Below are 12,181 nucleotides of genomic sequence, written 5' to 3' on the forward strand. Positions count from 1 at the left end.
TGTCCCTTTTCCAGTCCTCCGGGACCTGGCCCGTGCGCCAGGAGTGTTCAAATATTCCCACCAGTGGCTGCGCAATGACGTCAGTCAGTGCCTTCAGTACCCTCAGATGGAGCTCATCCGGGCCTGCTGACTTAAACGCATCCAGTTCCTCCAAGTGCCTCTGCACCATCTCAGGGTCTACGCTTGGTAGTTTGGCGTCCTGCTTTAATGGTGCAGATATGATATGGACCGATATATCAGTTCACTTCTATCAGATGCTTCCTTCTTCCTCCTCTTTCACCCCCAAAACTCACAGCTGATAAGCTAGAATGAACCAGGACACCCTGAGCACACAGGCAGCTCAGGTCCCGCTGAGCAGAACCTGGGTAATTTGGTCTGGAAGATTTAGCTCAAGAGAATAAAACTGGTGGAGAAGGCTCCATTTCCCTCATGAGATTACTCTCAACCCCAGATATTTCTTACTGTCTCTTCCTTTCTCCATCACTGTATCATGTCAGATATGCAGAGATAGAGATAGAGATATATAGAGATGTATAGTGAAAGAAAGAGAGACATATGGCGATATATAGAGATAGAGATATATGGAGATAGATATAGAGCTATATAGACATATATAAAGATATATAGAGCTAGAGATATATATAGAGATAGATATATATATACAGATATATAGAGATAAAGACAAAGGTATATAGGGATTAGAGATAACATATACAGAGAGATATAGCGATATACAGAAAAAGAGATATACAGAGATAGAGATACATAGAGAGAGAGATTTAGAGATCAATATAGAGATAAAGATAGATGTATATAGATACAGATATATAGAAATAGACATATACAAAGAGTTATATCAATATAGAGATAGAGATATATAGAGATATGCAGAGATAGATATATATATATAGAGAGAGAGAGATTTAGAGATAGATATAGAGGTAGAAATATACAGAGATAGAGTTATATAAAGATATATAGAGATACAGATACAGATACAGATATAGAGAGAGAAATATATACAGATAGAGATATACAGAGATAGAAATATATAGAGATAGAGATATATGCAGATTAGAATTAGAGATATGTAGTGATATATAGAGGTAGACAGACAGATATATCGAAGCAGAGATAGAGATAGACATGTATAGATGGAGATATATAGAGATAGATAGAGATAAAAATAGAGATAGACAGAGATAGAGATATATAGATAGATATAGGTATTGACAGAGATATAGTTTCATAGTTTCTAGGGTGGGAAGGGACCTGAACAGATCATCAAGTCCGACCCCCTGCCCTGGGCAGAAATGAGTGCTGGGATCATAATACCCCAGCCAGATATCTATCCAACCTCCTCTTGAAGACCCCCAAGGTAGGGGAGAGCACCACCTCCCTTGGGAGCCCATTCCAGAGCCTGACAGCCCTAACCATAAAATAATGCCTCCTGATATCAAGCCTGAACCTACTCTCAATCAATTTGTGGCTGTTATTCCTTGTTATCCCAGGTGGTTCCCAGGGGAACAGAACCTCACCTATTTTCCACTGGACCCCCCTGGTGAGTTTATAGATGGCTACCAGATCCCCTCTCAGTCTTCTCTTGTGGAAGCTGAATAGATTCAGGCCCTTTAGCTTCTCTTCATAGGGCCTGGCCTGCTGCCCCCTAACCATGCGAGTGGTCCTCTTCTGGATGTTTTCAAGGTTAGCCACATCCCCCTTGAAGCACGGTGCCCAGATCTGGATGCAGTACTCCAAATGCGGCCTGACCAGTGCCACATAGAGGGGCAGGATCACCTCCCTGGACTTGCTAGTGATGCATCTGTAGATGCACGACAAGGTGCAGTTACCTTACTGACCACTTTCTTGCATTGGTGGCTCATGTTCATCCTGGAGTTAACAATGACTCCAAGATCCCTTTGAGCCACTGTGTTGTTGAGAAGGGTGTTCCCAAGCCTATAGGTATGTTGCAGGCTCCTTCTCCTTGGATCCAGCACCTTGCACTTGTCTGCATTGAATTCCATTCTATTCTCATCCGCCCACCTCTGTAACCTGTCTAGATATAATTGGATTCTGTCCCTCCCCTCCAGTGTGTCCATTTCTCCCCACATCTTTGTCATCAGCAAATTTGGGCAGCGTGCTTTACACACCCACCGCCAAGTCGCTGATAAAGATGTTGAATAGCACAGGCCCAAGGACTGAGCCCTAGGGAACTCCACTGCCCACATCCCTCCAAGTCAAAAATGACCCGTTCACCACCACTCTCTGGGTGCAACCATCAAGCCAATTTGTCACCCACCTGACTGTGTAGGTATCAATGCCACAGTCACCTAATTTTTTTTATGAGCATGGGGTGAGAAACAGTGTCAAAGGCCTTCTTGAAGTCCACGTAGACGACATCCACCTCAATGCCCAAATCCAAGGACTTTTTCACCTGGTTATAAAAGGAAACAAGGTTAGTCAGGCAGGATCTGCCCTCGGTGAACCCATATTCATTGCCCCTGAGCCTTACCTCCCATGCTGGGCCCCCGCAGATGTGCTCTTTGATAATTCTCTCAAAGGTCGTCCCAAGGACCAAGGTGAGACTAACTGGCTTATAGTTATCCGGGTCCTCCTTTCTATATAGAGATAGATTGAGATAGAGATATATAGAGATGTATAGAGATATAGAAAGATAGAGATAAATAGAGATAGACATAAATAGAGATGGATAGAGAGAGAATTATGGATATATACAGCTATATAGAGATAGGAATTTTTAGAGATATACAGAGATATATAGAGTTAGGGATATATAGAAATAGACATGTATAGAGATGGAGATAGTGATATAGAGATATATTGAGATAGAGATATATAGCGATAGAGATATTTAGAGAATGATATAGAGGTAAAGATATATAGAGCTATACAGAGATAGAGATGTATAGAGATATATAGAGAGATAGCAATAGAGATAGAGATATAGGGATATATAGAGCTATATAGACATATTGATAGAGATATATAGAGATAGGAAGAGATAGAGATATATAGAGATGTATAGAGATAGGGACATATAGAGATAGAAATGGAGATAGTGATATAGAGATGGAGATAGTGATATAGAGATATACAGAGGTAGAGCTATAAAGAGGTATGAGATGTAGAGATATACTTGCTGTCACGAGTAACATACATCCAACACAACATCTTTACTTCTTGCTGTCAATTCCTTTATAAAAAGAAAGGGTTTGTGACAGTTCAGTTTAGATGCTGCTGGTGTTGACTGCTGAGTCACTTGCATTATTTTTACTTGCTGCCATTTACAATGGTGGACCAGGCTGAGACTATAGGGGAGGAGGCCTCAGTGGGGCACACTGCCATGTTGTACAGAGGCCCCAGCACCAGGAAGGGTGCACCTGAACATACACACAGTATCACCCACCCATGTCATGAGTTTTGCGTGCCTGCAGCCAGAGGTGCAGGGCCCCAGAACCCAGACTCCCCCTGCACCTATCTCCTTGACAGCTGGCAGGCTTCATGGCTGCAGCAGGGCCTAGCAAGCCTGTAGTAGTTTTTTCACCCCCCTGCACCCTAAGACAAGACACAGTTGCACAAGCACCCATATCACGAGTTTTGCCTGTTAGCAGCCAGAGGTGCAGGGCCTCAGAACCCCCTTGCACCTATCTTCTTGACAGCTGGCAGGCTTCATGGCCACAGCAGGGCCTGGCAGGGCTGCAGTAGTTTTTTTTCACCCTTCTGTGCCCTAAGACAGACACAGCTGGCAGACTTCATGGCCACAGCAGGGCCTAGCAACCAGGCCTGCAGTAGTTTCCCCACTCCCGTGCCCCAAGGCAGACACAGTTGCACAAGCACCCATGTCACAAGTTTTCCCTGTTAACAGCCAGAGGTGCAGGGTCTCAGAACTTCCTGCACCTATCTCCTTGACAGCTGAAAGGCTTTGTGGCTGCAGCAGGGCCTAGCAGCCAGACCTGCAGTAGTTTCTGCCACCCCCATACCCCAAGGCAGCCATAGTTTCACAAGCACCCATGACACAAGTTTTGCGTGTCAGCAGCTAGGAGTGCAGGACCCTAGAATCCAGACTCCCCTTGCACCTATCTCCTTGACAGCTGGCAGGCTTTGTGGCCACAGCAGGGCCTAGCAGGCCTGCAGTTTTCACCCCCATCTGCCTCAAGCCAGACACAGTCCCACAAGAACCCATGACACAAGTTTTGTTTGTCAGCAGCTAGGGGTGCAGGGGCTCAGAACCCAGACTCCTCCTGCACCTATCTCCTTGACAGCTGGCAGGCTTTGTGGCCTCAACAGGGGCTAGCATGCCTTCACCTTTCACCCTGCTGCACCTTAACACACACACAGTGTCACCCATGTTATGGTTTTGCTTGTCCACAGCTTAAGGTACAGTTTCCCCAAAACCAGTGCACCTATATCTCCTTGAAACTTAGCAGACTTTGTGGCCTCAACAGGGGCTAGCAGGTCTGCAGTTCTGACTGTGCTGTGGCTTAACACATACATGTGACATGAGTTTTGCTGTCAAAGTTTGAGGGGCAGTTTCCCAGAACCCCAAGCACCTATCTCCTTGAGACTTGGAAGACTTCATGCCCTCAGAAGGCTAACACTCCTGCAAGTTTCATCCAAATCAGTTCAGAAATGACAAAGGTATAGGCTGTTTTGAGTATGCCCGTTATAGACTAAGGGTGAAACGTCGAAACAGCATCGAAACACTGAAATTGTTTCAACGAAACACAACGTAACAGCATTTTTTAACTGAAATGAAATTCAAAACAAAACACTGTTCCATCAAAATGTCCAAACGCAAGTAGAAAAACAAAGGTTCCGTTTCACACAGCCCTCAATTCTCTATATCTCTCTACCGCTATCTCTACATACCTCTATCTCCAACTCTAAAAATCTCAATATCTCTCTATCTTTCTATCTCTATATATCCCTATCTCTATACATCTCTATATATCTGTCTCCATCTCTCTATGTACATCTATATATCTCTAACTCTGTATATCTCTCTATATTTCCATATATCTCTATAGCTATATATCTCTATACCTCTCCATCTATATCACTATATACCCCTATCTCTCTCTCTATATATATATTTAAATATATATATATAACCTCTATATCTCCATATATTTCTATCTTTAATCTATACCTCTCTACCTCTACCACTCTCTCCATCTATCTCTATGTCTCTATCTATCTCTCTATATCTCTATTTATCACTATATATCTATCTCTGCCTCTATATATCTCCATATATCTATCACTAATCTTGATATATCCGTATCTCTTTATATCTCTATTTCTATCTCTATATATCTCTGTCTATCTACCTGTATTTATATCACTATCTCTATCTCTAAATATCTGTATATATCTGTATATATCTCTATTTAGGTCTACCTCTATATATCTATCACCAATCTCTATATATCCCTATCTGTGTACATCTCTCCATTTCCATCACTATATCTCTATCTCCATCTCCATCTCTATACATCTCTATATACCTCTAACTCCTTATACCTCTATTTCTATATATCCCTATCACTATCTCTCTCTATATCTCTCTAGGTCTAGCTCTATATATCTCCATCTCTATACCTCTCTCTCTATATATCTCTCTATATATCCATCTCTGCATCTCTCTGTATATCTATCTCTATATAGCTCTAACTCTATAAATACCTCTTTATATCCCTATATCTCCATCTATCTCTATATAGCTCTAACTCTATAAATATCTCTATATATCCCTATCTTTATATATGTCTATCTCCATTTATCTCTGTATAACTCTCTCTATATATAAATTCTCTCTCTCTAAATTTCTCTCTTTAAATCTCTCTATATATCTATGTTTGATCTCTATCTATCTACCTATCTATATATTATAAAATCTATATCTCTATTTATCTGTGTATATATATATTTATATATCTACCTACCTACCTCTATATATCTCTACCTCTCTATATATTTCTCTATCTCGAACCTGTATATCACTATCTCTAATCTCTACATATCTCCATATATCACTGTTTCTATCTCTATATATATATCTACCTATCTCTATATATATCTCTTTATAGCTCCATATATTCCTACTGCTATCCATATATCATTATCTCCATATTTCTCTGTCTCTACCTCTATCTCTACATATCTCTACCTCTATATATTTCCATATCTCTATACATTTATATCTCTATATCTCTGTAAATCTTTCTCTATTTCTAAGTAACTCTATTTCTACACATCTCTCTATCACCAAATTTCTCCATCTCCATCTCTATATATCTCTATCTATATATAGATAGGAATATATACACATACACATATCGCTGTATGCATATATATGTGTGTGTGTGTATATGTATCTGTAGCTATATCTATATATATATGTGAGGGGGTATATATATATATATATATGCGTGTGTGGGTGTATGCGTGTGTGTGGGTGTATATATATATGTGTGTGTATACATATGTATGTGTGTGTATATATATATATAGGCACACGTATATATACATGTGTATATATATGTGTATACACACACATATATGCATGTGTTTATATGTATGTATATATATATGTATATATGTATGTATGTGTATGGGTGTGTATATGTGTGTGTGTTTGTGTGCATGTGTATATATGTGTATACACACATGCATGTGTTTATGTATGTATATATGTATGTGTGTGTGTATATATATTATATATGTGTGTGTATGTCTGTGTGTATGTGTGCATATATATGTTTGTGTGTATGTGTATAAAGATGTGTGTATATGCGTGTGCATATATGTATATGTATGTATGTGTATAATGTGTTTGTGTATATATATGTATATGTATGTGTGTATGTGTGTATATATGTATGTATATATCTATATATCGCTGTATATCTCTATCTCTACCTCTATATATCTTTCTCTAATCTCTATATATCTCTACCTATTTGTATATCTTTGTCTCTATCTCTATATCTCCATCTCTCTCTATATATATATATCCCTATCTCTACCTCTATATAGCTCTATGCATATATTACTATCTCTAATATCTGTATAGCTCTATGTCTATATATTTCTATCTCTTTGTCTATCTCTCTCTCTCTGTATATCTCCATGTATCTCTCTGTATATCACTGTATATCACCATATATCTCTATCTCTGTATATCACTGTATATCTCTATCTCTATTGCTTTATAGCTTGCTCGCTCTCTCTCTCTCTCTCTCCATCCATCCCTCTCTCCATATATAGATACATATAGATATCTCCAAATATCTCTATATCTCAATCTGTATACATCAATCCCTATAGCTCTATCTCTATATATATCGATTTCTATAAATCTCTATATCTCCATCGCTATCTCTATATATTTCTGTATATCTCTTTCTATATTTCTTTGTATATAGAAGTTAGTGATCCTACTGGCTGTTATCTTTTCCTTTAGCTAGAATTTTTCATGATTTTTTTCTACTCAGCTTTGCTCCTCTTTTAATTTGTCCAATTAGCTGAATCCTGCTGGCTGGGTACAGTCAGATTACCCCTTTCTTAGCATAGGTATAGTTCTCAGAGGGTTGCAGGACTCTGAGCGTCTGTTTTCATAAGCACACTTACCAGCAGGGCCCTCACTCACGGCTTGATGTCTTCTTCTGATTACAGTCTCCGTGTTGGGATAAGCAGCTGTTTCTGTATCCCATTGGTCATCTCTCTCGGCTTCTTTTCCTAAGATAGGTATGGAAACTCCTCTGAGTCTCAGATGGGGAGAGCATTGTGCCCTCATCCCTTTACCCCTCCTGTGGTGTTGTTACACACTCCTTTTCAGTTTAAAGGTTTTTCTTGCAGAGTTCCCTCTGTGTCCGTTCATCTACTCATCACTCCCTTTCACTCTCTCTCTCTTCTTCCCTCCCTATCGGTTGCTACAGGGTGAGGTTCTTGAGTATTCCCCGCCCTGCGCCCAGCCAACCAGAACCAGCAGGAACTAGTAAGTCAGGGTGTTCCTGCCTTCTGCGCGTCTGGTTCTCTTGTGTCTGTTGGGTTCTCTGGTGAGCACTTGCACTTGGGGCACCTGCCCCAGCACCTATTATTCTTCTCAGGGTTTCTTCTTATTCTCTCCCCCGAGCTGGCAGCGCAATCTTCGCTGCCACATATTGCCCCCATTCTAGGCACCTCGGGGCATACCCTTTTGTCTTAATGGAGCTCCTCCATTTCTTGGACCCTTGTTCTGGTTTATGCTGCTCCAAAGTTATGTCACACCTTGATAAAAGATTGGCAACTTGGTTATTTAAGCCCGGTCTGTATTTGACCGAGTAATGCGAGCGTTGTTATTCTGGTTTTTGCATAACCACTATAAGTGGGCATGGTCTGTCACCAAGTTGAAGTCCCTATCCATTAGGTAATACCTAAAGTATTCCACTGCCCACTTAATTGGCAAGCATTCTCGCTCAATGGTGGTGTAAATTCTTTCTGCTGAATTTAACTTTCTACTCGTGTAAGTGATGGAGCGTTCCACTCTCTCCTGTTCTTCCGTAAGTACTACTCCCAGTGCTGACTCTGATGTATCTGTCTATAGTGTAAAATGTTTTGTAAAGTCAGGAGTTAATACAATCATCTCTTTGTATAGTGCCTTCTTGATACTGTACAACTGCAGCTACTGTAATGAGCACCAGAGATTTAGGAACTAGGGCTGTGCGACACAGCATCGCTCCACTTTGGCTTCCGTTCTGATGGAACAGTGTTTTGTTTCAAGTTTTGTTTCATTTCGAAAGCACTGTTCTGTTTCGTTTTGTTGAAACTCTTTGGCTGTTTTGTTGCTGTTTCAATGCTTTGTCCATAGACAGCGCCAGGAAGATTGGTGCTGCCACCAGCCCCAGACGGAAGCACCAGCCTCCTGTGATCCGGGAGGCAGATCGGGGGCCCACACCCCTAGGAGCAGTCCAGCACAGCCCCTGCAGCCCTCCCTGGGGTGCAGACAGGCCCCCAATCTGCCTTCCAGATCACAGAAGGCTGGTGCTGCTGGGATCAGGGCAGGAGCGCATTCCCACATGAGCTGACTTGTGCCAGGTCTGCACCCTCCTTGGGCCAGCTCTGGTACAGGGCCCAGGGCATATCAGCTCATGCAGGGACCCACCCCCGCCTCAGGATCAGGGCAGTGGCAGGTCCCTGCACAAGCTGATTTGCCCCGGCTGTGCACTCTGTTTCAAAGCCCTTCATTTCATTTTGTTTTCACTGTTTTAAGCTTGAAACAAGTCAAAACAAAACAGCCAGCAAAGCTTCACACAGCCCTATTAGGAACTACAGCAGCACTATTTCTAGTAGGCTGCAGCTAGGAAGAAACACAAGAGAAAGCCAGGAGCTGCAATGGGGCCAGTCAGCCAGAGCAGCAGAGCTCAAGTGGGGAGCCTGCATGTGCAACAGATCTGATCTGGCAGGTCAGAGCAGCAGAGACTTAGGCACAGAGCTGGTTGCATGGTAACTGGGTGTTCCCAGAGGTGGGAGAGGAGGGAGAAAAATGAGAGACTGGTTTGAAAGCCCCTGGAGTTCAGGGAGAGGGCAAGTATCCCTCCATGTAAATATCACATTATTTTATCTGCTGATGATGCATTTTAGCATTGAGTGACTGTTTAATGCCTGGTATGTTTGTTCTAAGTGCATGTACCTTAATGTTTATCCACCTGTTATATTCATCTTAAGTGCATCTTAGGGGGTGCATATGGGGGTGTACATCCCCCCCCCCCCCCCCCCGAGTGTGGCAGTGCACCCCCTACAAAAAGGCGCCACCAACACTGTGGGCAGCACCTGCAGGTGGTCACCACTCACCGCCCTGCCTCTGACACCACTGGCAGCATCCGCAGGTGTCCTGCAATTTCCACTGGATGCCACCGCCGCTGCTGGCAATATCTGCGGGAGCTCCCACCTACCGCCGTGCCCCCCCAGCCACCAGAGGCACGTGTTGTTCATGTATTCACTTTTATGTTTCCAGTCTTCTAAGTCTGCTGGCCTGTGATGCTAAACCCCCACTACCCAACACACAAATCTTGAAAATTCCTCATTGGCTTGCATGTGGTTTCTGGGGTATGCTACATGACACAACAAATAAAAAACCATTCCATTCTTAAGGAAGAATATCAAATGCTCAAATATAGAGGCCTTAAAGTGTCTGGTGCTTAAGTGAGTTTATGGGAACATTTATATTGAATAATTTTAGAAAAAAGTACTAGCATTTGACCATACACAGAAATTAGGCAAACTATGAAGACTTTTAGCTTGAATCTTTTTTAGACCTCATCAAAATATAGAATTTGTTTCATGGGAAACTGTGACATTTCAAAATTCCTTGTGTTGAGCATTGGAATGAAGGGAAAAAAAATATCTAATTTCCCTGCTAACTGAAATTTCTAAAACAATTCTCTCTCAAGCTCAAAGTTTTTCACTTTCTCATATTACAAAGCTTCTCATAAAATGTATCCAAAAATCTTGAATCAAAATGAAGCACTTTGACTTGTTATAAGCATTTTGATACTTTTGACAAGAATTTCAATGAAGTCAGCACATTTCTGTAAAATCCTTACAGGTCCTTGAATCTGCATTTTCTATCAAAATTATTCTAGCAGAAAATAATCAGAACTAGTACAAATTTAGGATGATGCATTCTGTATAATGAAGCCATGTTGTTCAAACCTGCATTCTGAAGTTCAGAAAGATAAGGAACTTGCATTGTAACTCAAATATAAGGCAATATTATTCCACCACCAGTGAATGTTGAATCAATGTCTGTAGTTGCTTATAAAGCTTCTAGATTAGCAAGACAATATAGCACTGGATGCAGTAGATTTTGAACAGCCACCTCTGCCAGGCTTCTTCTCATAAAATACTGATTCCAAGACTTGGGAGAAAAATGTGTGACTTTATAATGGCAACTGAATAAAATTATTATGAAGTCTTAGGTGACAAATTTTCCCCTCCAGTGTTTGCAGTTCCTGAGCTCAGGGTATTGAATGCACCAGCAAGCTTGCACTTGGCCCTTTATACTGGAAAACTGTGATCTGATTTAATCAGTAATTCCAGACCAGCAGCTGCATTAATATGCACACTTTCTCATTATTTCCATACACTTAAGCCAGACAGAAAGTAAGAGGACTTAAGTTTGCCTGATTCAAAAGGTCAGACTAATCTGACAAAGCTCATTTTGGCAGCGGCTGTTCTCATTTTAAGGGTAAAAAGAATTTCAGAAGTTTTGCATAACTGGGGAATTTTTTAGTAACTAAGTTTGCTTGCTGTTCTCCCTATGTAGAAGACAATAGGAAAGTAAAACAATGAGAAAAAAGAAGTTGACAGGAAGTTGCCATTTTCTTGTTATATGTCACAATACAACAAATTATTCTTTGCAACAATCAGTTTAAGAGCAGTAGGTCCAGAATACAGTCTTTGAGGAATACAGTAGTAAAATCACTTAGAATTCTACATTACTGTCCAAATATATGCATCTTGGGAAGAGATTTTCTAATTTGTGAAGGATAAATACATTTTTACCCAAGTGCATGGAAACTTGGCTGTGGAATTCCTGTTAGTGGTAAGACTTGCTGCACATACAGCTTATGCGATTTCTTTTCATACTTCTGAATTTGGTGCATTTTGCTTAGGAGGCATTACGGCAGCAGAAATACAGGGACAGAAATAAAAGGTGCTGCTTATCAGGACCACAGTTCAGGTTTCAGTTGTCAGGACAGAAGTTCTATCAGGTGAAGAGGTTGTCCCTCTCTATACACCATATAGAAGTTACCTTTAGAATCCACTTTAAGTTGTTTGCTTTATCAATTCATCACTTCAAATATGGCACATAACTGGTCTGCATTTCCCTTCTCAGATTTTATTCAGCTCTGATATAGTCTTTCACCCACTAAAGTCAATAGCAAGAATGTCACACATTTTCATTGGAACAGGACTGGGTCCAGCAGGTATAACATTAGTGTGACTATCAGGCCAATTCTACCCTTTTCTGTGCATGAATATACTCCCATGTTTTGGACAAAGAAAATAATAAATTAAAGTGTAAGGACATATTTTTTTACTAGTCTTAAAACCAGATCTCCAAGCACAGGGACGAGGTTGATGCATTTGGTCGCTCTGAGCAGTGCTTCAATAC

The sequence above is a fragment of the Alligator sinensis genome, unplaced genomic scaffold, assembly GCF_000455745.1.
Source record: "Alligator sinensis unplaced genomic scaffold, ASM45574v1 scaffold154_1, whole genome shotgun sequence".
NCBI classification, from domain to species: Eukaryota; Metazoa; Chordata; order Crocodylia; family Alligatoridae; genus Alligator; species Alligator sinensis.